The 25,829-nt window shown below is 48.0% G+C and overlaps 1 long non-coding RNA gene across 5 annotated transcripts in view; it reads right to left on the minus strand.

The window, feature by feature from the left end:
- The window catches only part of LOC307099725, a 33,565-nt gene extending 10,421 nt beyond the window's left edge, over positions 1-23,144 (minus strand). The window contains exons 1-4 of one of the 5 annotated variants that reach the window (XR_013813546.1): positions 23,060-23,144; positions 17,277-17,340; positions 16,551-16,625; positions 11,708-12,551 (exon numbers count right to left, since the gene is read on the minus strand). This is a non-coding gene — a long non-coding RNA (uncharacterized lncRNA). Of the gene's footprint in view, positions 1-11,707; positions 12,552-16,550; positions 16,626-17,276; positions 17,847-22,893 lie in introns of those variants that run through there. The other 4 variants (XR_013813547.1, XR_013813548.1, XR_013813545.1 and 1 more) reach the window with 4 other exon arrangements.
- Between the last annotated feature and the right edge of the window lie 2,685 nt (positions 23,145-25,829).

The following is a 25,829-nucleotide window of genomic DNA, read 5'->3' on the forward strand; positions in this document are numbered from 1 at the left end:
GGATACTCCTATATTTATTATAGTCTTTTACATCAGTTTTCCTACTAATGGAAGCAAAGACATGTGTCTGTACCAAACATTACTGAGGCTCATATTAGCATGAAGTTAGTAGATATAAATAGGGACTCTGAAACAGTATATAAATTCTGTGTGGGGGGGTATATACATATATTTACACACAAAAACACATATATACACAGGTAGTCACCCAGTACATCTCTGAGAATGATATAAAATCATGTATGAAACACAAACAATAGATTTTTCAGGTTTAACGTTATCTCCTGAGAGCTTTAAATGTTATATAATTTCTAACTGTACCTTATTTTTAAGCATAATCTTTGGTAATATATTTCTAATATTTTACACATGTTCTTAATTTGTTTCCTTCAAAACTGACAACTGATTAAAGGCTAAAAATTCGCTGCTTTCCATGCTAATCTTTGTTTCAACAAGTTTATTAGTGATAATACTGTCTCCAGACACAGCACTTCTAAATTTACGTTTTTTACTCAGCTTCGATAAAATAGTAAAACCTAACAAAGCATTCAACAATTGTACACATAAAACCTTTAGCATAGAAACAGAAAACAATCATTAAGAAGATATTAGACCAGGCCCGGCCAGTGTGACTCAGTGGTTGAGCGTCAACCTATGAACCAGGAGGTCACAGTTCAATTCCCAGTCAGGGCACATGCCCAGGTTGTAGACTCAATCCCCGGGGGAGAAGGGTGGAAATGGGGGGTATGCAGAAGGCAGCCAATCAATTATTAACTCTCATCTCTCTCTCCCTCGCCCTTCCTTTCTCTGAAATAAATAAAAATATATTTTTTAAAAAAGAATATTAGGCCAGGATACAGAAGTTTTATTTTCACTAAATATACTAGGAAACAAGAAGTCACAGCAAGGCAAGGCAAGGCAAGAAAATAATGATTATTTTTTTAGAATTAGCGTTAAACTCCAAGACAAAAACAAACAAAACAAAAAACCTGTGTTTAAATTCTGGCATGTCATTTCACCTCTCTGAGTTTATTCTCCCACTATGAAAGGGGCTAACGATACCTACCCCATGGGATTGTTATGATGAGCACATCAGATGATGGCCAGGGAAGAGCCAAGCTCAGCACTCAAGCGATGCTTTCTTGTCTTAATTTTGGTCAGGACAATAAGACTAATGGTAGCTTACTGGCAGCAACATTGAAAAAAACCTGCAGAGAAGATCTGGAGTTTGCACATCATCATAGTTCCTAGGCTCCATGGTCTCCCTCCACTTTTAGTTTCTCCTTTCTAAAAGATATCTCTGCTCTTGTAAATTCATTCAATTCTCTTCCTTGGTAAAAACCAAATCGAGGCACTCCATCTCTGAGTTCTTTCAGTTCTTGCCCTTTCTTCTTTTTCCTCAAAGTTAACCTTGTTGAAATGACAGTCTATATTTAAGTCTTTAATTGTTTACATTCCAACCCACAGTACGTTTTCCTCACCAGAAATGCTCTTCCCTGGGTCACAGGCCACTTTTACCTTCTTGGCACTATTGCACTCACCCTCTACTTTTCTCTCTTCCTTTAGCTCTCCCTAAATTCTCTCCTCCTTCTTTGACCACTCTTTGTCCCCTTTGCTAGAGTATCTTTGGATCCCAGTCAAACATTATTGTTCTTTAGGATTTCATCCTTGCTGCTTTACCCTTATTCTTCATTCTTCCTGATAATTAATAAGACAAATTGATATGAATGTCACACATATGACTCTCCAAATCTGTCTTTTCACCTGATTTCTAAAAATTCTACTTGATATCATTCAATATTCAACTCAACAAACATATATTAAATACCTCCTCTGGCAGGCATTGTGCTAGGCAGAGATTATAAAGAAAACTAAGCCCTAGCTGGTTTGGCTCAGTGGATGGAGCGTCGACCTGCGGACTCAAGGGTCCCAGGTTTGATTCCAGTCAAGGGCACAAGCCCAGGTTGCAGGCTCGATCCCTAGTGGGGGGCGTGCAGGAGGCAGCCAATAAATGATTCTCTTTCATCATTGATGTTTCTATCTCTCCCTCTCCCTTCCTCTCTGAAATCAATAAAAATATATTTTAAAAAAAGAAAACTAAGTTCAATCATGACAATTCAGTGAGCCTACATACTAGTGGCTAGACAGACATTCAAAGAGACAAGGAAAACGTGTGAAATGCTGTCATAAACAAGAATCTTTTTTTTTAACCTACAGCACCTGGTAACAAGTGAAGAATTTTTAGAATCCAGCCCAATGGAGAAGTCTGAAGATAGGTAAAGAAATGAGAGAGGACAACAAAGTATCAAGAATACATGTGTTTGCCTCTGCTGCCTCCAGAAAGCCCACCAGAATGACAGTGGGGTAATGACAAAGACCTATATAAACCCACTAGAATAATCTAGGGAACGGGAGAAAATGCTACACATGCATCTTACCTTATAATAGAGAAACATGCAAATTGACCGCACCTCCGCTATGCCCATGATTGGGCCAGCGGAGGCTGAGGGCGGGACTCCGGGTGGCCTGTCGACCGTTGATAAAATCAAGATGGCGGTGCCCAGTGGCCGCGCCCGAGCCGCTGCTCCCCTGGGGTGCCTGGGGTGATCGGCACCCCGGGGGGCGTGGCCGCTCCCGTGACCGCTCCCTGGGGGTGCCTGGGGTGATAGGCACCCCTGGGGGCGTGACCACGCCCGTGCAGCTGCTCCCCGGGGGTGCCTAGGGTGATCGGCACCCCGGGGGGGCGTGGCCGCGCCCGTGCCCGCTCCCCGGGGGTGCCTGGGGTGATCGGCACCCCGGGGGGGCGTGGCCGCGCTCCTGCTGCCGCTCCCCGGGGGTGCCTGGGGCGATCGGCACCCCGGGGGGGGCGTGGCCGCGCCCGTGCTGCCATTCCCCGGGGGTGCCTGGGGTGATAGGCACCCGGGGGGGCGTGGCCACGCCCGTGCAGCTGCTCCCCAGGGGTGCCTGGGGTGATCGGCACCCCGGGGGGCGTGACCACGCCCGTGCAGCTGCTGCCCGGGGGTGCCTGGGGTGATCGGCACCTCGGGGGGCGTGGCCACGCCCGTGCTGCCGCTCCCCGGGGGTGCCTGGGGCGATTGGCACCGCGGGGGGGCGTGGCCACGCCCGTGCCCGCTCCCGGGGGGTGCCTGGGGTGATAGGCACCCGGGGGGGGCGTGGTCACGCCCGTGTAGCTGCTCCACGGGGGTGCCTGGGGTGATCGGCACCCCGGGGGGCGTGGCATGGGGGCGTGGCCGCTCCCCGGGGGTGCCTGGGGCGATGGGCACCCCGGGGGGGGCGTGGCATGGGGGCGTGGCCGCTCCCCGGGGGTGCCTGGGGCGATCGGCACCCCGGGGGGGCCGTGGCATGGGGGCGTGGCCGCTCCCCGGGGGTGCCTGGGGCGATCGGCACCCCGGGGGGGCCGTGGCATGGGGGCGTGGCCGCTCCCCGGGGGTGCCTGGGGGCGATGGGCACCCCGGGGGGGCGTGGCCGCGCCCGTGCCTGCTCCCCAGGGGTTCCTGGGGTGATAGGCACCCCGGGGGGCGTGGCATGGGGGCGTGGCCGCTCCCCGGGGGTGCCTGGGGCGATCGGCACCCCGGGGGGGGCGTGGCCGCGCCCGTGCCGCTGCTCCCCGGGGGTGCCTGGGGCGATCGGCACCCCGGGGGGGGCGTGGCCGTGCCCGTGCCCGCTCCCCGGGGGTGCCTGGGGTGATCGGCACCCCGGGGGGCGTGGCCGCGCCCCTGCTGCCGCTCCCCGGGGGTGCCTGGGCGATCGGCACCCCGGGGGGGCGTGGCCGCGCCCGTGCCGCTGCTCCCCAGGGGTGCCTGGGGCCATCGGCACCCTGGGGGGGGGCGTGGCCGCGCCCGTGCCCGCTCCCTGGGGGTGCCTGGGGTGATCGGCACCCCGGAGGGCGTGGCCGCGCCCATGCTGCCGCTCCCCGGGGGTGCCTGGGGCAATCGGCACCCTGGGGGGCGTGGCACGGGGGCGTGGCCGCTCCCCAGGGGTGCCTGGGGCGATGGGCACCCCCGGGGGGCGTGGCATAGGGGCGTGGCCGCTCCCCAGGGGTGCCTGGGGCGATCGGCAGCCCGGGGGGGCGTGGCCACGCCCCTGCCATTGCTCCCCGGGGGTGCCTGGGGCGATCGGCACCCCCTGGGGGCATGGCAAGGGGGCGTGGCCGCTCCCCGGGCGTGCCTGGGGCGATCGGCACCCCAGGGGGCGTGGCATGGAGCGTGGCCGCTCCCTGGGGGTGCCTGGGGCGATCCGTGTGAGAGGGATGTCCAACTGCAGGTTTAGGCCCGATTCCACAGGGATCGGGCCTAAACCTGCAGTTGGACATCCCCCGAGGGGTCCCATATTAGAGAGGGTGCAAGCTGGGCTGAGGGACACCCTCCCCAGTGCACGAATTTCGTGCACCGGGCCTCTAGTACCAAATATAAAATAAAATAAAAATAACAAATATCCTCATACAGACAAGAGAAGTTAAGGCATGCATTAAAATAGTTATTAAAAAGGAAGGAACATGCAGAGAATGAGAAGGCTCACAGAAATTTTAAAAACAAAAATGACAGTAGAAACAATTTTTTCACACAACTGAAAGATAAAGTTTAAGAAAATCTTCACATCTCCTTGCACTCTTCCCTTCAAACAACACCATGCCAGCACCTCCTGTCCCGGGCCCAGAGTGTCCCCAGTGTGGCCCATCATGGTTAGTAGCTACTCAACAGTCACCTCAGAGGAAAGGCCTTCCCTGAGTGCCCCTGTGAAAGTCCACTGTTAACTCTTCTAGTTCCTGATGCCACTATTTATCCACACAGCGCTATGACACTGTGATACTCATTCCCTCCCTCCTTCCTTCCTCTTCAGTCCCTTCTCCCTCCCTGTCTCCTTTCTTTAGTAATTTATTGTCCCCCTCACTAGACTGACGCTCCATGGGGAAACTGCCTGTTTTGGTTATTGCTGTATCTGCAGTGCTAGGAACAGAGCCTGGTGCTCCAAAAACATCTGTTGAACAGAGAGGTTATTTACATAAGAATAAATACAAATAGCAAGGGTAATCAAATCCACACAAATTTGCAATTAAAGCCATTAAGAGATCATTTCATACCTAATAAATTAGTATTCAAAACATAAAATATCCAAGTTGTGCAGTATGTAGCAAGAGCCATAAAATGTGTGTATCCTTTGACCCAGTGATTCTTCTAGAACCCCATATTTTCAAAAGCTTACTGAAGCCATGACTGGTTTGGCTCAGTGGATAGAGCATCGGCCTACAGACTGAAGGATCCTGGGTTCGATTCCGGTAAAGGGCACGTGCCTGGGTTGTGTGCTTGATCCCCAGTAAGGGGCATGCAGGAGGCAGCTGATCAATGATTCTCTCTCATCATTGATGTTTCTCTTCCTCTCCCTTCCTCTCTAAAATCAATAAAAATATTAAAAATATATATTTTTTTAAAAAGCTTACTGAAAACCAGCAACGATGTTCATCAAATCATTCTTTCAGATCAAAATGTTCTTTCACTAATTTATTTTATTGCATTATATATTCACTAGAGGCCTGGTGAACGAAAATCGTGCACTGTGGGGGAGGGGGTCCCTCAGCCTGGCCTGTGCCCTCTCGCAGTCCGGGACCCCTTGGGGGATTGTCTGCCTGCTGGCTTAGGCCCAATCCCCCTGAGGATGGGGCCTAAGCCAGCAGTCAGACATCCCTCTCACAGTCCAGGAGCCCTCGGGGGATGTCGCCTGCTGGTTTTCTTCTGGCTACTTTTAAGATGTTCTCTGACTTTTTTTTTTTTTTTGGTAGTTTCCCTCTAATGTATTAATTTTCTTTCTCCTCACAGTCCTCGCAGTCCAGGATTCCTCGGGGGATGTCTGACTGCCGGCTTAGGCACAATCCTGCTCCTTAGCAGCAGGATCCTTACTGCTCGGCTCGCTGCTCCTTAGCAACAGCCGTGAGCCTGGCCTATGGCTGAGCGGCGCTCCCCCTGTGAGAGCGCACTGACCACCAGGGGGCAGCTCCTCTGGTAAGCGTGTGCCCCCTGGTGGTCAGTGCGCATTGTAGCGACCGACTGTTCCGATCATTCCACTGTAAGGGTCGCTTAGGCTAGTGGTCGGCAAACTCATTAGTCAACAGAGCCAAATATCAACAGTACAACGATTGAAATTTCTTTTGAGAAACAAATTTTTTAAACTTAAACTTTTCTAACGCCATTTCTTCAAAATAGACTCGCCCAGGCCGTGGTATTTTGTGGAAGAGCCACACTCAAGGGGCCAAAGAGCCGCATGTGGCTCATGAGCCGCAGTTTGCCGACCATGGGCTTAGGCTATTATATATGTAGATAGCTATAAACTAGAGATCAAAAATTACTTGCCTATTTCACAATTTTTTTAAAGTATAAAAAGAAGTGTATGAGCCCTAACCAGTTTGGCTCAGTGGATAGAGCATCAGCCTGTGGACTGAAGGGTCCCAGGTTCGATTCCGGTCAAAGGCATGTACCTTGGTTGTGGGGAGTGTGCAGGAGGCAGCTGATCGATGTTTCTCTCTCATCGATGTTCCTCTCTCATCGATGTTTCTAACTCTCTATCCCTCTCCCTTCCTCTCTGTAAAAATCAATAAAATACATTTTAGAAAAAAAAAAAAAAAGAAGTGTATGAGCAACACTTTCACACTGAACAGAGAAATATCCTATATATAATAAAAGCCTAATATGCAAATTGTCCCCTCAGGTGATTGTTCAACCGGAAGTTCAACCGGGAGACCAGGAGTTCAACCACTCACTATGACATGCGCTGACCACCAGGGGGCAGCATGGAACATGGCAGGCATCGGCAGTGGAGGTGCTGCTGGCCCCAATAAGCCCTGACGAGAGCGGGACTGAAGCAGGATGGTGGAGCAGGTGAGTGGGCGGCGCCAGGCCAAGGTGGGTGCGAGCGGGGCCCAGGTGTTTCCCAGGGCCCAGTGGTCAGCTGGGACCTCCCCTTCCATGCCAGACGCTCATGCTTCGATTGCCAGCCAGGCCTAGGGACCGCACCCATGCACGATTTTCATGCATCAGGCCTCTAGTAAAGGTATAAAACATATTTGCAGAGAAAAGTTGCTAATAATATCTAAAAAAGAAATTTCAATTGTGACGTGGATTAGAAACCAGATAATAAAGGTTAAAAAGCATTGTTTTCAGAGGAGAATGGGACTGAATAGGCAGTCGATGCAGATTACAAACTTAGAAATGAGAAAGGACCTATAGAAAATGTAAGGTTACTAGTAACACAGCTGAAGTCATTTCCATCTGTTTTTAAATGAAGACTATAAAATAACGCAAAGGAAGAGAAATGTTACCTTTTAAAAAGCTGACAAATGTTTAAGGGAATAAAGGAAAGGAAGCTGTAGATATAGGTTATGGCTAAAAAGAAAGACCAATGTCAGAGAGTAAAGAGAATAAGGAGAGAGAAAAGCATGGGTTCAAAGTATAGATGAAGAAGAGGAAACAATCGCTAACGTTTACTGCATTTTCTGTACATCCCAGACAACACAGCAACTCATTTACTCTACGCAGTGTGTCACCAAGGCGAGGACATGCGACTCTGGAGAGGAGGAGAGGCATCAATGAGGGGAGACATCTGAGAGAACATACATCAAAGGTGCATGTTCCCAAGAGACCCAGTGATTTCTGAAGTGACTTCTTGCCCAGGTGGCACACTCATTTAACAAGTCCTGACACTTTACCTGCAGAGATATACCCTGGAAGTTCTTTTGGCATCAGGCTCAGTCCTTCTCGTTTCAGCTAAGAAGTCACATTTGGTTTGGAAAGCTGATTCCCTGCTCAGAGGAAAGACATTAAACTTGGGTACTGAACTAAGGATAAAAGCTACTTCCAGCACAAGTCCTTTTCCCTTCCCCTTCAGGGCTTCTTAAACAAAAAGACACGGGGCTTCTGTAGTTTCCCATCTCCCAATTCTCTGCAGAAAAGACCTTTCACGTGGAAAGACAGGACACCAAGCAATTACCCTAAAACAATGCCATAAAATATCCAGGATTTTAAGTCCAAATTCATGAATTCCAGAGGTTGTACAAGATGTCAATAGGTGGGGAAAGGTGAGTTACAAGGGGAAGTCCTTACCCAGTGAGACCAAGTTCCTGTAGTTCTCTAGCATCATCCCACACAACTTCCTTGGAGCAAAATCTAGATGGATCCATTCTTCCCACATGAAATCCAGACACAGCCTAGAGTGTCACTGATTCCTGAAACTATAAATTCCTGCTCCACAAAGATTACGCCAATAAAACCCTCTGAGGCAAGTGGAAAAACAAGCAACTTTAGAAGGGACAGGATAAAGAGACCTTTGTGAGAAAAAATGTGTCATTCCCCCAAAAGAAACTAAGCATCTACAACATTATTATGACATAATCAGAAATAAATATAATACAGAACTTCTCTGGCATATAAGGACAAGGAGCAGAGCACAAGGCGGCAATAGGGACAGTAATGAAGTCTACTCTGGATTACCACTGTTCTGATCGCCTCCTATCCACCCCACTGGTGAAGGAGAGATTCCCATCCCAAATAGCACAAGATGACCCAACACACCGTACCTGGCCCCGGGCAGAGGACACTCCTCACAGCCTGGGGGGGGGAGGACACTACAAGCCACGCAGTTGCACTCGGGAACTGGGAACTAGCAGGAGCTGCGGGAGGCAGACTGTGCAATGACAAGAGGGTGGGGTGATCTTTGGTTTATTTGAACAATTCCGTGGATTGGTAGGGAGGTGAAACCCATTGGGTTGAGACCTGGGAAGGGTGTAACCGATGGGGCTGACAAGGGAATTAGCTGGGCAGGGAGCCTTTCCAGCTGGATGGGGGCATATTCGGCAAGAGCAGGGAACTCATGGCAGGTCTCTGCAGCCCTGTGAGGCTCCAAGTTGCCAAGGCAGCACACGGAATTACAGGCCTTGCAATCCAGGTGGAAATCCATTATGGGAGACAAGCAAGTGCAAACGACAAATCTAAACTGTGAGAACCAATAAAACATCCAGCTTGACCTGATTGGCATTTCAGATGCACAAGCCTATTTCAGCCTTTTCTGTAGCCCTTAGTCTAGGAAATAAAACACTGTAAGCATTCAGTATCTGTTTACCAAGTGTGGTGGTTAATTTTACGTCAACTTGATGAGGCTAAGGTGTGCCCAGATAACTGGGAAAGTAGTATCTGTGGTGTTTCGGTGAGGGAGCTCGAATTTGAATGGGTAGACTGAGTAAAGAAGATCAGCCCTCACCAGTGAGGGTGGGCATCATCCAGTATGCTGAGAGCCGGAATAGAACAAAAAGGCAGGGAAGGGTGAATTTGCTCTTTGCTTGAGTGGAGACAGCCATCTTCTCCTGCCTCAGACAGCAGTGTTCCTAGTTTGTGAGACTTCCGGCTTGGACCAGGACTTAGCATTGGTCCCCAGGTCTCCGGCCTCCAGGTTTGGAGTGGAACTTCAGTACTGGCTTTCCTGAACCTGAAGATGGCAGCTCATGGGAACGTTTCAGCCTCCATCACTGCATGAGCCAGCTCCCCGTATCTCTTTCTACATATTCACATATATCTTTTTGGTTCTGTTTCTCTGGAGAATCCTGACATAAGGAGGAAACACTAACTGAATCATCATTTTGTAGATGAGGAATCTGATCAAAAGGTTAAATAACCTCTCCAAGATCACACAGCTGGGACTTAAAACCAAGGCTACTCAACTCCCAGTGTTGTGAGATGAGAACGCCAAGAAAAGAACGCTAGCACCCCCAGGAGAAAGAGAGTGAGAGCAAGACAGAAAGGAAGATGGATGGAGATTCAGGATTGTCAGTTGGGGAAAGAGAGTTTCAAGGAGAAGGGAGTGCTCAACACTCTCAGAAGCTGGAGTGGGTCAAACAGAATGATGATTGAAAGGGGAGCTGCTGATTCGAAAATTAGGTAATTCCAGCAGAATGGTGAAGGCAGGAGTCACCTTGCAGTCGACAAAAGAATAAATGGAAGAAATCAGAAGCAACCACGTGAAGTTAAACTTTTTGTAGAAAAGTAGATTAATAGGACTGTATAGAAAGTAAGGAATAGGTAATGTAAATAAAGTAATAGGAAAGGTTTTCATTTAAGGACAGAGAATGTAATATGTAAATAGACAAAAGGGATAAATTTATCAGGGAGAAGGACTAAAGAGACAAGACATAGGATGAAACCAATTCCAAGAAATTTGTGCATTTCCCATTCTACTTGCTATGAACTTCAGAAAAGGCGCCAGTACTGAGGCACAAAGTTCATTATCTTTCTTTCTATCTCATTATTTTTTCTAATATTTATTTAAACAACATATCAAAATAACAAAACAAAAAAATGTTAGAAATCACTCACAAATATTATCAGGTAAAGGCAGCTACTAGGATATAAATACATTATATTTCCACTTTATGGAAGGTGAGAAGGAGACAAGAAAAGTCATCAGTTCAACAAATGTAAAGAAAGGAGAAGGTGACGTGAATAAAATAAAATGGAATAAGCATTGCTAAGATTGTCACCTAAAATGGTTTTGGAGGCCTAGACACGGCTCATGGATAAATCTTGGAACTACTGCTAAGTTGCTGACCTGTTGCTGCACTCAGCTGAAGGGTGAACAACAAACATCCGGGACGCATGCTTCACCTTGAAAGGAACCCAGCCATTGACAGGAGGGGCCTGACAATGCCACTGACCTCGCCAACACTCCTCATCTACTCAAAGGCTTTAATGAGAGCAACTCTGCTGGTTCTGCCCTTTACAGACCCTGCCTTCCCTTGTTCCCTTTGAAGCCCAGTTTATGTTGCTGCCTGAATCTGTGCCCTGGGTTGCAATCCCTCCTTTGCTCAAATAAACACTGTATTCTTTATTATAGCCTAAACCTATCGCTAACAAAAGGAAACCAGAAAGCATAAAAACCATAAACATTAAATAACCAGAAAAAAACCTGATACATAAATGGGTTGACTTTCTCTATTAAAAGTCAAAAACTATAAAATTGGTTGAAAATCCAATTACATGGCACATATAAGAGATAGATCTAAAACACAAACAAGAAGTTAAAATAAAAGCGGGGAGGGAGGGAGACAAGAGCTGGCAGGCAATTGCAAATAAAAAGTATGCAGGGAGAACACAGAAATATCACATAAGGTATAATATATGTGGAAACAAAATAGGAACCCCTAGTTTGTGAGAGAAGATACGGCATTCTCTTTCCAAAAATTAATCCACTTTTTTCAATAAATTGACTTGTCAGCTGAATATATTGGGCAAAATTAAAAACCCAAATTCAGACCAAATGAACTGTATGGTCTTCCCCACCTCCCTAGTCTCTCATCCCCTATTGCAGAGCCCTCAGTGTGCCCCAAAGCTTGTCTCTTATCATGAAATGTCCTGTGGATTCCTGTGCTGGCCATGGGCTCAGGAAGCACTGATCTAGTTAAGCACAGAAAGGCATTTTAAAAGGTTAAAGTAAAACAGTATCGTTCGCAAAATATATATATTGTTAATCCTTTATTGTTCATAAAATGTATTTCTTGTTAATCCATGAAGACGTGTTTTTGTTTCCTTTTTCTCTTTTTCCACTTAGTCTGGGTCCTTTTCTCCCAGCATGAAGCACAGGATGCTCATGGTGTCGGAAAAAAGCAACTTCATGGACTTATGTCATTCATGTAACCTAAAAACACAGGCCTTCTGATATTGTTATTCTTTGAAAATAATGTGCAAGTGAAATAAATAGGGATACGTTAAATGATGCAAGTGTGATTTATAGAGAAGATAGGATCGTGATGACGTTTGAGGCACCACAACAGCAAAATGTCTTCAGATAGAATTCTTAGCAATCTTTTTTCTTTCTACAAAATCCCAATCATGGTTAAATCACAATCACAATAGCAACAAAAAAATGAAACATGGCAAAATACACTTAATAGGAATATGCAAGATCCTCATGATCCAAGTCAACAGAAGCCATAATGAAAGATCTGAATAACCTGAAGGGTAATTTTTTTACTCAATAGGAAAAATAAACATTGTAAATATGGTAGTCTTCCTCAAATTAATATAGATTTAATGAAATGCAAATCAAAATTGCATATTTTTCTTTTTAACTGTTACCTTTCGAACTTGATAAAGTTAATAAACCTTGATAGTTAAAATTCAACTATAAGGATAAGTGTATAAGAACAGTACAGTAACCAAAATTTTGAAAAGAAAAATTAGGGGGATTTGCTTTGTGAAATAACAAAATAAATTCTAAATAAATAGGATGTCTGTGGCACTACAGCAGAAACGGTGGTGCCATTCCGGCTCTGTCTGGCTAGCCAGTCTCCATCCTTCCATGTCACAGTTGACCATACCAACCTGCTGTGTGGCCAGCACACCTTAGCAATGGCTTCAGTAATATGTCTTCTTCATTGCTGCCTCCCCTTTCCAGAAGATAAGATCTAGAAGAAAGGGACTTTGCCTGGCTCATTCACCGTTATCTTCCCAGCATTCGAAACACGGCTTAGCATATGATGGGCAGGTGCTAAATATCTGTTTAATGAATGGATGGATGATAATGAACTTATACCTGAATAGGTTATCTATATATATAAAAACCTAAGCGACCATTACAACTGACTGACCAAACGACCAGTTGACCGGTCACTATGACATGCACTGACTGCCAGGGAGCAGACACTTAATGCAGGAGCTGCCCCCTGGTGGTCAGTGCACTCCCACAGCTAACCTCCCACGGTCCCTCCTCCCCGCCAGCATGCCCCCAACCTCCCACAGTCCCTCCCCCCGGACTGGGCGAGACGGCCCCAATGGCCCCAATCACCGGCCAGGCCGAGGGACCCCACCCCTACACAAATTCGTGCACCGGGCCTCTAATTTTATATAAATTATACCTGCCTCACCTCACTATGTTAAATGAAGTTAGAGTGCAACCCCACATAATGTAGAGTAAGTAAATTCCAGATAGCTAGGATTTAAAATTAAAATGATAAAACAAATAGAAAAAGTAGAAATATATTTGTAAGTAATCTTAGGGTGCAGAAAGCTTTTCACAGCATGATTCCAAAGCCAAACAAAGAAAAAGGAAAGTTAACTGAAAAAAACTTCAAAACTTACTTGTAACAGAAGATGTTATAAACAAATTTAAAAGAAAATGACAGGGAACAGTATTGGCAACTTATGGCAAAGGATTAATATTCACATTACAGGAAAGGCTTTTTTTACATATAAACAACCCAATATTAAAATTGGCAAAAGATGTGAGAGGTATTTAAAAAGGTTAGAAAAATTTATATCCATAGTTATTTTTGAGGGTTTGAGACTTGGGAGTATACATTATAGCTTCAGAATTATTATTATTACTAGAGGCCCGGTGCACGAAATTCGTGCACAGAGGGGGGTTGTCCCTCAGCCCAGCCTGTATCCTCGCCAATATGGGACCCCACATGGGACCTCTCACAATCCAGGACTGCTGGCTCCCAACTGCTTGCCTGCCTGCCTTCCTGATTGCCCCTAACCGCTTCTGCCTGCCAGCCTGATCACCCCCTAACCACTCTGCTGCCAGCCTGTTTGCCCCCAACTTCCCTCCTCTGCCGGCCTGGTCATCCCTAACTGCCCTCTCCTGCAGGGTTGATAACCTCCAACTTCCCTCCCTTGCAGGCCTGGTCCTTCTCAACTGCCCTCCCTTGCAGGCCGGGTGCCTCCCAACTGCCCTCTCCTGCTGGCCATCTTGTGGTGGCCATCTTGTGTCCACATGGGGGCAGGATCTTTGACCTCATGGGGGCAGCTATATTGTGTGTTGCAGTGATGATCAATCTGCATATTACTCTTTTATTAGATAGGATAGAGGCCTGGTACAGGGGTGGGGGCCAGCTGGTTTGCCCTGAAGGGTGTCCCGGATCAGGTGGGGGTTCTCTTAGGGTGTGGGGCGGCCTGAGCGAGGGGCCTGTGGTGGTTTGCAGGCCGGCCACGCCCCCTGGCAACCCAAGCGGAGGCCCTAGTATCGGAATTTATTTTCCTTCTACAATTGAAACTTTGTAGCCTGGAGCGGAGCCAACCCTGGGGCTCCCTCGAAGGCTGGCAGCCATTTGTGTTGGGGTTATAATTGAAACTTTGTTGCCTTAAGCGGGTGGGCCCGGCCAGGGTGTGCGGAAAGCTTTGCTTCCCCTGTTGCTTGTGGCAACCCTGGCCTGCTCTCTCAAGCTCCATTCTGCCTCCATTTCTGTTTGAATTTGTTTACCTTCTATAATTGAAACTTTGTAGCTTGAGTGGAGGCTTAGGCCTGGCAAGGGCAGGCGGAAAGCTTGGCTTCCTCTGTTACCTAGGAAACCTTGCTCTCTGTGGCTGTAGCCATCTTGGTTTGGGTTAATTTGCATGCTCGCTCTGATTGGATGGTGGGCGTGGTTTGTGGGTGTGTTGGAGGTATGGTCAATTTGCATATTTGTCTATTATTAGGTAGGATTTTTTGCTTCAGAAATTTTTTTACAATTATATGTCCAATATTTATATTCAGAAAAAGAAGATATAACTTATAGGCAAATATAAGTCATACTTGGCAACTCAGAGTCACATCACTGGCTGATAAATAGGAGGAAAGATGAAGAAAAGAAAATAGCTCTAATGCTGCACCAATGCATCCCAAATCAATCACTGTATTCTTCAAAAGTGTCAAGGTCACCAAAGACAAAGACTTGAGGAACTGTTCCAGATCAAGGAAGACTAAGGAGACAGGACAGCTAAGTTTCAGTTGTGATCTGGATTAGATCCTGGCCAGATAAAGGACATCTGTGGCAAAATATGAGTAAGATTTGTAGATCAGATAACAGTACTATATCATTCTAAGTTTCATCCTTTTGATCTTTGTATTTTGGTTAAGTAAAACCAATGGATGCCTGGGATGGGGAACGTGGACTGGAAGTGGGTAAGAACACCTGGAGTGATGAAAATGTTCTACAGCTTCACTGGAGTAGTGCATATATTTGACAAAACTCAATTAATTATAATTCGAAATAGGTTATTTTATATAAATTATACCTGAAAAGAACGTTGGCTTAAAAACATAATAAACACTATTTTAAATAAAACCAATCAAGGCTAGTGACCACCAAACCACAACCTTCATCAACCAAAATCTTCTGAATGCTCCTTCTTTAAACCTTCCCTTCTAAAACTCCCTTCCTCTAATAACTGCGTTATGCTGACTTTTAGAACTAAGCTTGATAATATCAAGGTGAGAAAGTAGTACAAACAGAAATCATAACAGTTATCCTTGTCTTCATGAAGTCTTCTTAAAACTGGTTCCTTTGGGTCCTGGCGGGTGTGGCTGAGTTGGTTAGAGCATCATCCAGTACACCAGAAGGTGGTGGGCTCCAGGCAATCAACAGATGTTTCTCCTTCCCTACCTCTCTCTAAAATCAATTTTAAAAAAAACTAGCTCCTTTGCTAAATAAATAAGTGACACATTTAAGAGAAGCCTAATGCATGATCTAATGAATGAGGAAAACACCGCAAGTCCTTCAGGACTACAGACAAAGTTACCTAAGTCTAACCTTAAAAAAGAAAAATATAAAACAAAACTTAGGTGCTTCCTGAGCCAAGTCCCCTAGATGTCTTTTTTTTTTTTAATATATTTTATTGATTTTTTACAGAGAGGAAGGGAGAGGGATAGAGAGTTAGAAACATCAATGAGAGAGAAACATTGATCAGCTGCCTCCTGCACACCTTCCACTGGGGATGTGCCCACAACCAAGGTACATGCCCTTGACCGGAACTGAACCGGGGACCTTTCAGTCCGCAGGCCAACATTCTATTCACTGAGCCAAACCGGTTAGCCCCACCCCCCCACCCCGCCCCCGATGTCTTATATCCTTTTCCAGAGAAGCAAAAACTCCACGTTCTAGTCAAAACTAGCAGCTTCCATTTTATTTTATTTTATTTTATTTTTAAACCTCACTAGAGGAGTGATGATATTTTTTCCATTGATTTTTTTCAGAGAGAGTGGAAGGGAGGGGGGAGAAGGGAGAGAAAGAGAAACACTGATGTGAGAGAGACACACTGATTGGTTGCCTCCCACATGCTCCCCAACTAAGGACAGGGATGGAAACTACAACCCAGGTATGTGCTCTTGACTGGGAATTGAACCCACAACCCTCCAGTGAGCAGGCTGATGCTCTAACCACTGAGCAATGCTTGCCAGGGCACAGCTTCCATTTTAAATGGAATTGCAATCAGTACAGAAAAAGCCAAGGCTCCTCATTCACTGTTTCTGTCCCATGATTTCCTCTAGCTGATGGACACTGCTTCTTCCTAGAAAAATTCTTATGCCAACTCCCTTATCAAAACTTCTGTGACTCCTCCTCCACCCCCATGCCTACCACCTCACCAACACACAAACTCCTCGCTCCTGGCACTTGACCCCAAACTTTGCAACTGACTCCTCACTACCACTCAATGCTACCTTCTGCTCTACCTCTAAACTCTACTAGTAAATACCTAGCACTTGGCTGGAATGGTGCAGAGCGTGCCTACACTTACCTAGTACCTTCAACATCTCAGGAACCATGTTGGGCACTTCTTTTTTACATTACTTCATTTGAACTTTCAACAAACCTATGAAATAGGTATTATTCAATGGAATAAGCCATGTGAAACTGTTACCAAAGTCAAGTATGTGGCAAACGCTTGGTTAATGCTGTTATTTCTATCATGACCGTGAGGAACTGATGCTTCAGGGAAATCAAGTCACCTACCCAAGTCAACACAGCTATGAAATGGTCAAGTCAGGACTTAAACTTGGGACAGTCTGACTCCATTACAGCAAATCCTCTCCCATTATCCCTATCCAACCCTCCTTCTCCTGACTGCCACACTGATATTCTCCTTCTCCAGGTCTTGGAACACTGACAATCTGGGCACCTAACCATACTCATTCTTATCATCAAATTCATGTACAATCACAGTGACTGTATCTTGTAGAGATGTGACTGTTTATGTTCCCTGAGAGTCCGTAGCCCTGTAAGCACTAGGACCATCTCTCATATAATGTTTGTTCCTTTTCTGACCCTTGAACAGCACCAAGAGCTCAATAGGCCAGCTGAATGAGGAAGTGACAGCTGAGAACAGAGCTGAGGGAAACTGAAGGTAGCTTTCTGCAAAATATCCAACATTCAGAGATCTCAGCAGCCCTGTCCTCTGCAGTGAAACCCATGTACAGTATAGGAATAAGGGGTAAAGGAGAGGTTTGAGATTGAAAAGCCTCACCTGTGCTCCCAATGGTAGAGGATCAGCATCCACTGCCTTCTCCTTCCTTCCCGTGGGGTCCTTCCTAGGAGATGGGTGGGGAGAGGAGGCAGAGCTGATAGCAGGAAAAGAAGCCATGAGAAAGGAGACTTCCACAACAACAAAAAATAAAATACCTATAGATAAAGCAAATACAACGTGTACACACGATTTACATAATTTACTGTTTATTTTGCTAAGCTTATTTGACTTATATAGGAAGATGAACAGTGAGAGACATACCATATTCCTGGATAGGATGTCACAATAATTTGTCACTTCTTTTAAATTAATTTATAAAGTTAACACATTCCCAATCAAATTACACCAAACTAATAATATTTTAAAGCTAATTATGAAAAATATTTTTTTAAGTTAACTGTGTTGTATAGCAACAGCCAGGATATTTCTGAAAGAGAATGGTGATGAGCAAAACCTTGCCCACCAGGTACTATGAAGCTATGATAATCTATATACGTAGATGAAAAGCCAGCAACCATAATGCCGTAATGACCATAACGACCTGTCGCTATGACGCCCACTGTGGCCAGCGAACGGCCACTGTGGCCAGCGAACGGGCCAGATCAGGGGGTGGGGCCAGCCGGCCAACCTCGCGGCCCCTCCCCCCTGACAGCCCGCCCCTGATCGGACTATCCCACCCTGATCAAGAGTGGGCCACCAGCCCTAACCGGTTTGGCTCAGTGGATAGAGTGTCAGCCTGCGGACTGAAGGGTCCCAGGTTCGATTCCGGTCAAGGGCATGTACCTTGGTTGCGGGCACATCCCCAGTAGGGGGCGTGCAGGAGGCAGCTGATCGATGTTTCTCTCTCATCGATGTTTCTAACTCTCTGTCCCTCTCCCTTCCCCTCTGTAAAAAATCAATAAAATATATTAAAAAAAAAAAAGATTGGGCCACCAACCAAACGCCCCCTCCCTTCCCCCCAGCCAGACCCGCCCCCAATCAGCCCACCCCACCACAATAGACCCATAGCCCCTTCCCTGGCCAGCCCGCCCCTGATCACACCTCCCCACCCCAATAGGGGGCAGGGCTGGCCAGCCAACCTCCTGCAGCCCCTCCCCCTAGCCATCCCACCCCTGATTGCACCCCCCCACCTCAACTGGGGGTGGGGCTGGCCGGCCAACCTCTTGCAGCCCCTCCCCCTGGCGGACCACACCCCCAATGGGCCCTCACCACCCTGATAGGCCTGCAGCCCCTTTCCCCCCCCCCCCCCCCCGCCAGCCCTGCCCCTGATCACCCTCCACACCCCAATAGGGGGCAGGACTGGCCAGCCAACCTCCTGAAGCCCCTCCCCCTGGCTGCCCCACCCCTGATCACCCTCCACACCCCAATAGGGGGCGGGGTCAGCCAGCCACCTCCCCAGCCCCTCCCCCCGGCCAACCCTGACCCCTATGGGCCCCCACCACCCTGATCAGCCCGCAGCCCCTTCCCCCAGCCAACCCTGCCCCTAATTGCCCCCCCACCCCAACAGGGGGCGGGGCCAGCCAGCCAACCTCCTGCAGCCCCTCCCCCCACCTGGCCCACCCCAGATCAGCCCCCCCCACCCGGATCAGGGGCAGGGCCGGCCAGCCAACCACCCATGGCTCCTCCCCCAGGCTGCTGGCCCCCCATCAGCACCGCCACCCCAATCAGGGGCAGGGCCCGCCAGCCAATTACCCATGGCCCCTTCCCCCAGTTGCCTGGACCTGATCGGCCTGATCAGGGCGGGCCGGCTGGCCAACCTCCCACCATCTCCTCTTCCTAACAGGCCCAGTCCGATCCGGCCGGACCCCACCTGTGCACGAATTTGGGCCTCTAGTCTATATATATAACCCTAATATGCAAATAGACCGAACGGCAAAACAACCAAACAACCGAACAACCGGTCGCTATGATGGGCACTGACCACCAGGGGGCACGCACAGAACATGGCTGGCATTGGCAGCAGGTGGCAGAGCCGGAACATGGCAGGCATAGGCTGCTGTAGGATGGTGGAGCAGGTGAGCGGGGGCGCCAGACCAAGGCAGGGCTCCGGTCGCTGTCATCAGGGCAAGCCTCTGGTGGTTACTGAAAATTCTTTGCTCCCGTGTGCCACGGTCCCGCCCGGTGCTCACACCTGCTGCCGGCACTGGCCCTGCTTGCACCTGTTGCCGGTGCCAGAGCTGGAGCCTGGAGCCAGCCTTGATCACTCAGCACTGTCAGTGGGTGCGAGCGGTGGCTGACTGCCCCAATCACCCCTCAGGATTTCTTCACCTCCCCCTGCTCCTGAGGGGCGATCGGGGCCAGCAGCTGCCTCTCGCACCCACTGCCAGCACCGGCTCCACTCACATCCGCAGCCGACGCCAGAGCCACTGCTTGCACCCACTGCCAGCGCCCAGCGCTGGCCCCAATTGCTCAGCGCCATCAGCGTATGGGAGCAGCAGCAGCAGCGGGAGCAGGGCTGCCAGCAGACAGGGACCAGGGGCCACGACGGGGGCTGGGCAGGGGCGCAGAGGATGGGCCGAGACCAGCCCCTGTGCCCACCACAGCCTCACGGCCCACAGTTCTTTAGTAGAACATAATGTTACTGAATGTCAGAATCACTCATTCACCAGACATATTGTTGACCAGGCACCATTCCTGTGTCTGTGTATGTGTGGAAGGGGAGAGGGGTGAATACAGTGGCAAACAAAATGGAAAATCTCTCTGCTCTCCTGGATGTTATAATCTAACTAGAGGCCCAGTGCATGAAATTCATGCAAGGGGGGGAGGGGGTCCCCTCAGCCCAACCTGCACCCTCTCCAGTCCGGGACCCCTCGGAGGATGTGCAACTGCCAGTTTAGGCCTGATCCCAGGGATCACAACTCGGGACTGCTGGCTCCTAACTGCTCACCTGCCTGCCTGCCTGATTGCCCCAACTGCCACCCTCTGCCGGCCTGGTCACCCCCAGCCAGCTTGGTTGCTCCTCACTGCCCCCCTGCCCGCCTGGTGACCCCCAACTGCCCTCCCTGCTGGCCTGGTCAACCCAGGCAGCCTGCTGTTCAGTCGTTTGATCATCCCTCACTAACCCCCCTGCTGGCCTGGTTGCCACACGCAGCCTGCTGTTCGGTCATTACTGTGATGGTATCCTAGACAATTTGCATATCCCTCTATTATTAGTATAGATAGGGGAAAAGAGTCAATGGAATAAAAAATCCTGCCAACACAAACAGTTCAGAAAAAAAATTATATGTAAGAATTCAGGATAAGAAAAAAGTGAAATTCAGGTCAGTGAACAAAGGATGGATTATTCAATAACTTGGAATACGGGCTTAATGTTTGGAAAAGAATAAAAATTTACACATAAAATGCAACTAAAGAACTACAAGAAAATGCAGGTGAGCATTTTTGTGATGATAAAGGACTAGGAGGCCTAATGTTGCCAAAGGCCCAAATATGAAGGGAAGGTTTTCTTGTCTGACCACATGAAAATATGACATTTGTGCATAGTAAGGAAACACCTGTGCATCAGATAGAAAATTTTAAGACAAAAAGAAAATTGCATAAAATAGTCATTAATATTCAAAATGCAAATTTAAACAACCCTATCATTTGCACCTCTCAGAAAGTTAGAGAATAGTTAAGTAATACCCAGGTTTGGGGTGGATCATTCTGGCTCAATTACATTGCAAATTTTTAAGACTGCTACTTTTCTGGAAAAATTAAGACAGGAGGTAATAAAAACTCCAGCCAGTGTGCCTCAGTGGTTGAACGGAGACCCTTGAACCAGGAGGTCACGGTTTGATTCCGGGTCAGGGCACATGACCTGGCTGCAGGCTCCATCCCCAGTGTGGGGCATGCAGGAGGCAGCTGATCAATGATTCTCGCTCATCATTGATGTTTCCATCTCTCTCTCCCTCTCCCTTCATTTCTAAAATCAATTGAAATATATATCAATACAGATCCTATCTAATAAAGAGGGAATATGCTAATTGACCATCACTCCGTCACAAAGATGGCTGCACCCACAGCTGAGGCCAAGTTCCCATAAGGAGCCTTAAAGAGCAATCAGCAGGGACCTGAGGCTACGCCCTCCCCACCCCTGTGGGGCTTGACAGGGGAATTCAGGCCACGCCCCCCACCTGTCAGGACTTGTCAGGGGACCTCAGACTGTGCCCCCCACCCAGCAGGGCTTGACAGGGGACCTCAGGCCGTGCCCCCCGCCCCAGTGCCAGGCCAGAGGCCCTGAGGCCATGCGCCCCACCTGGCGGGGCTTGACGGAGGACCTCAAGGCACACCTCCCATCCCGGTCTGGGCTGGGGGACCTCAGGCCATGCCCCCCGTCCTGGCGCCGGGCCAGGGGACCTGAGGCTATGCCCCCTGGCCGGCAGGGCTTGACAAGGGTGGGACTGGCCGGGTCTGGATCTAGCCCAATGGGGGGGGGGGGCAGGGGGGAACGCGCGGCCAGGTCTGGATCTCACGCGATTTTAAGGTGCATGTGGGTGGGCAGGGACTTGACTCTGGATCCCGTGGTGAGCCCCAGGCTCTGACAGGAGGAAGGTTTTCATATACATTTTACTAATTTTCTTTCATCTCTGACACTTCTATTATAGAGAAAGGGCAAATAGCAATATTAAATTATTTCCTCTAATTAATCCCCTTTTAATGTACACGAATTTCATGCACCGGGTCACTAGTATATATTATAAAGCCCCAGAAATTTCACTTTAAGGGATTTATAGGATGAGACAAGAATGCAAAGATATATGTAGCCAGGTGGCCCGTGTTGTTTATAATCCTGAAACAAAACAAAACCTAATAACAGAAAGGCCTAAAGAAAGGATTAAGTATGGCACAGACATACTTTCCCTCCCACTCATTAAAATGACAGCTTAGCTATTTTTTAAAAAATTGCTATAAGTAATGCTTTCAATATTAACTTCTTTTAAAATGTATTCTCCATGTTGATTGAGTGGTACTTACATGGACAAAAAAATATAAAAACCATGGAGCTTAAGATTTGTACATTTTAAATCCCATACCAAATGTATTTCACAACTCATGGAGAAAAGGATATTAATAGCCATAGCTTTAAGAACAAAGAGTTTCGATGTTCAAACACATATATACGTCGACATGCAGATTTTGACAGTTTGCAAATAATTTTTCCCTTTCGCTCCTCTGAGTTTTCTGGTTGTGAACATTTTTTTTCTTTGTAAGATTTTTTTTTTTAAATGCTTAAATGAAAAAGAAAGAGAAAAGGATTCTCTGAGGTAAAGAGCCTGCACAGGGTTGACCGCCCATTCTTAGGAAGAAATGGGTCCAAGAGAGACCACGCCGCACGCCTCGAATCGGAACTCAGTGGGCGCGCACCGAGGTGCGGTTTACACAAAGGGCAAATGCTGGAGCCTGGAGCCCCCGCAAGAGGGCCAGCATCCCCCCAACTGCCGAGCGGGTCCCGGGGGAAGCCCGCGGCGGGAGGAACGCCGCCAGGGACCCGCACTGGCCCTCGGACCGTGGCCGCCGTGCCACGCCCGCCCTCGCCGCTCCTGAGACAGGTGGGGAAGGACCGCGTGCGGGGACCCTCGGCTGGGTGCCCCCCACCCCCAGCCCGGCCCGGCTCCCGGGGCGAGATGGGGCGCACCTGGAACAAGCGGCCCGGCGCTGCGCAAGGGCCCGCAAGAAGCGGCCCCAGCCCATCCGCGCCGACCTCGCTTCGCGCGACGTCCAGGGCTCGTCCCATCCGGGCCTCCGCCCAGCGCCCGCCGCCCGGCCAGACTCAGCGCGTCCAGCCGCTGCCCCGCACTCACCCTCACCCAGCTCGAGTGGGAGCTGCCTAAGCCGAACACCGTCCCGCCCGCCGCCGCCTCCCCGGGACGCCGAACTACATTTCCCACAAGGCAGCTGGGCAGCGGCGCGGCATCGGAGTGCGCCAAGCGCAGGCCCGAGGGTGGGGGCGGAAGGGAAGGGGCGGTGCCAGCCGACGGAGGGACTGACGGGCAGCGTTGGTTCCCACGAAGGGGTGGCGGCTCGCCTAGCCTGGAGAGGTCTGTACCGAGATCTTACCCTGACTACCCTAAAGCAGCCCTTCGTTGGAGTCTGAGGGTTCCTGATCCTTGGGGAGGGAGAAGGAGACAGCCTCGGCTAAGCCTCACTTTCCTCCTCTGCAGCAAAGGGAGCCCGGAAGAGCCTCTTGCAGGGTTGTCAGAAGAAGGAGAAGAGGTAGTAACGTCTGGAGTAATAGTGGGCACTCCATGAATGGTGGTGGCTGTGCCCACTCCCCTAGCCTGCTCTAAGGGCTTCAGAATTATCACTGAATAGAATGCAGACAAAATCTCCCATTCAATATGTGGCCAGAGTTAGTTTCAGCTAATTCTGCTGCTGGAACTTGGAGAAGTACATGACTTTGGGGCAGATCAGTATGATAGAGTGTCATACTTGGTTTTCTAAAAATAACCTCTCCTGTTTCTATTGCTGTGACAAAGACTCTGCCCTTGACCAAACTTCAGGCAGGTTCCTCGGAGCCCTCTTTTCTACTCTTCCTGGCTCCTGGGCCCTGTCCTCGGCCCGTGGAGCGCAGTTTTAGCAAGAATCCTGCTAAATGAGCCTAGGGAGAATCCCCATTCTTATTATCTGATCCAATTCCTAATCCCCTACTCTTGATGTCTAATTCCTTAGCCTGCCTTTATTTAGCAAAAAATCCCCCCAAACTTGGTACTTTTGTTAGTTTTCCATCCAGTGACCCTCTTAATCTGCTCGTTTGCTATAAATCCCCGTCTGTCTTTGTTGTTTTGGGAGTTGAGTTTGATTTTACTGAAGCTTCTCTCCCCTGTTGGCAATAGTACTGAATAAAATATGTTTCCTCGTCTCTATTTCTCTTGGAGAACTGTCTGAACTATTTCAAAATATTGAAAAACATGAAACTGTTCACAATTCGTTTAATCAATCTTAGGTAACCCAGATAATACCAAATAAACTACATAAAAAAATCTATCACTGCACTACAGAAAATACCTTGAACCAAACAATTTTTCCAGGATTACAAGGGCATTCTTACAATCGAAGTTATATAACTATATAATTACATAATAACTATAATGAGTTGTTTTGGTAGAGAAATGGTCCTTGATAAGACTCACAACAAGTAGGAAGAAAGTAGGGAAAGGGGAGAAGGAAACAAATTCACAAACAAAAAACCCAACAACCCAGAAACAAAACAATTCAGACAAATAAAAAGTACATAATAAAATGTTAGCAATAAATCAAAGTCTATCAGTAATCACTACATATACACATGGACTGAACTTTCCAAATAAAAGAAAAATACTGTCCAACTAAATTTCTTAATCTGGCTATGTGCTAAAACATAAGGATATACAAATCTTGAAAGTAGAAAGTTGGATATATTTCTGATATTAACCACAGAAAAGTTATTATAGTGATATTTAGATTTTAAAAAGTTAAGACAAAAAGTATTGTTAGATATGAAGAAGATAATTTAAAAATGCGGCACTCTCTCTCCAGCATGTTTGCGCCTTTCCTCCCCCTTTCTTCCCTAAAAGCTTTCTTTCTCCTAAACTTTTTCTTTTTCTTTGGCCTCTGTAACTTGTTTCCTAAGCCCATGCAACCCAGCTGGCTCACTTCTACCTCTGTGACTTTTTAAAAATATATATACATATATATATATATATATATATATATATATATATATATATATATATATATATATTGATTGATTGATTTCAGGGAGGAAGGGAGAGGGAGAGAGAATAGAAACATCAATGATGAGAGAGAATCATTGTTCGGTTGCCTCCTGCATGCCCCCTACTGGGGGTCCAGCCCACAACCCAACCTAGGCATGTGCCGACAGGAATCGAACCATGCATGGGTCAATGCTCAAACAGTGAGCCATACCAGCTGGGCTTCTCTGTGACTTTCTAAATAAACTTTTGCTTGAGTTTGGGGGCAGGGGGGTGTGACCTCATGCTAGCCTATAAAGTGGTCTCAATACATTTCAAAGAAGTGGTATCATACAGACCATATTCTTTAGCAACAGCACAGTTAGACTTTTTTTAAAAGGCCAGAAACTTTTTTTTTTTAATTTAGGTCAAAGGAATATTTAGAGATTGGGATGGTCATATTAACAGATTCTCTCCTTCACCAAACTCTAGGCAGGCTCCTCTGAGCAATTTTTCTTTCTTTTTTCTAATCAATTAAACAAACTTTTATTGAAGCTTAAATTATGGTACAGAGATACATTTCACATTATTTAAGTCCAACACCACCATGAAGAGAGAAATTATGGCACCAAAAGTGTATCCTCCTCTATCATAATATAATAGGACTAGAGGCCCAGTGCACAAAATTCGTGCACGGAAGGGGGGACATCCCCTCAGCCCTGCCTGCACCCTCCCCAATCCAGGACCCCTCGGTGGATGTCTGACTCACAATCCTGGACTGCTAGCTCCTAATCGCTCACCTGCCTGCCAGCCTGGTCACCCCTTACTGCCCCCCCTGCCAGCCTGGTTGCCCCAACGCCCCCCCCCCCCCCGCTGGCCTAGTCGCCCCTCACTGCCCCCC

This window comes from Cnephaeus nilssonii (assembly GCF_951640355.1).
Source record: "Cnephaeus nilssonii genome assembly, chromosome: 5".
NCBI lineage: Eukaryota > Metazoa > Chordata > Mammalia > Chiroptera > Vespertilionidae > Cnephaeus > Cnephaeus nilssonii.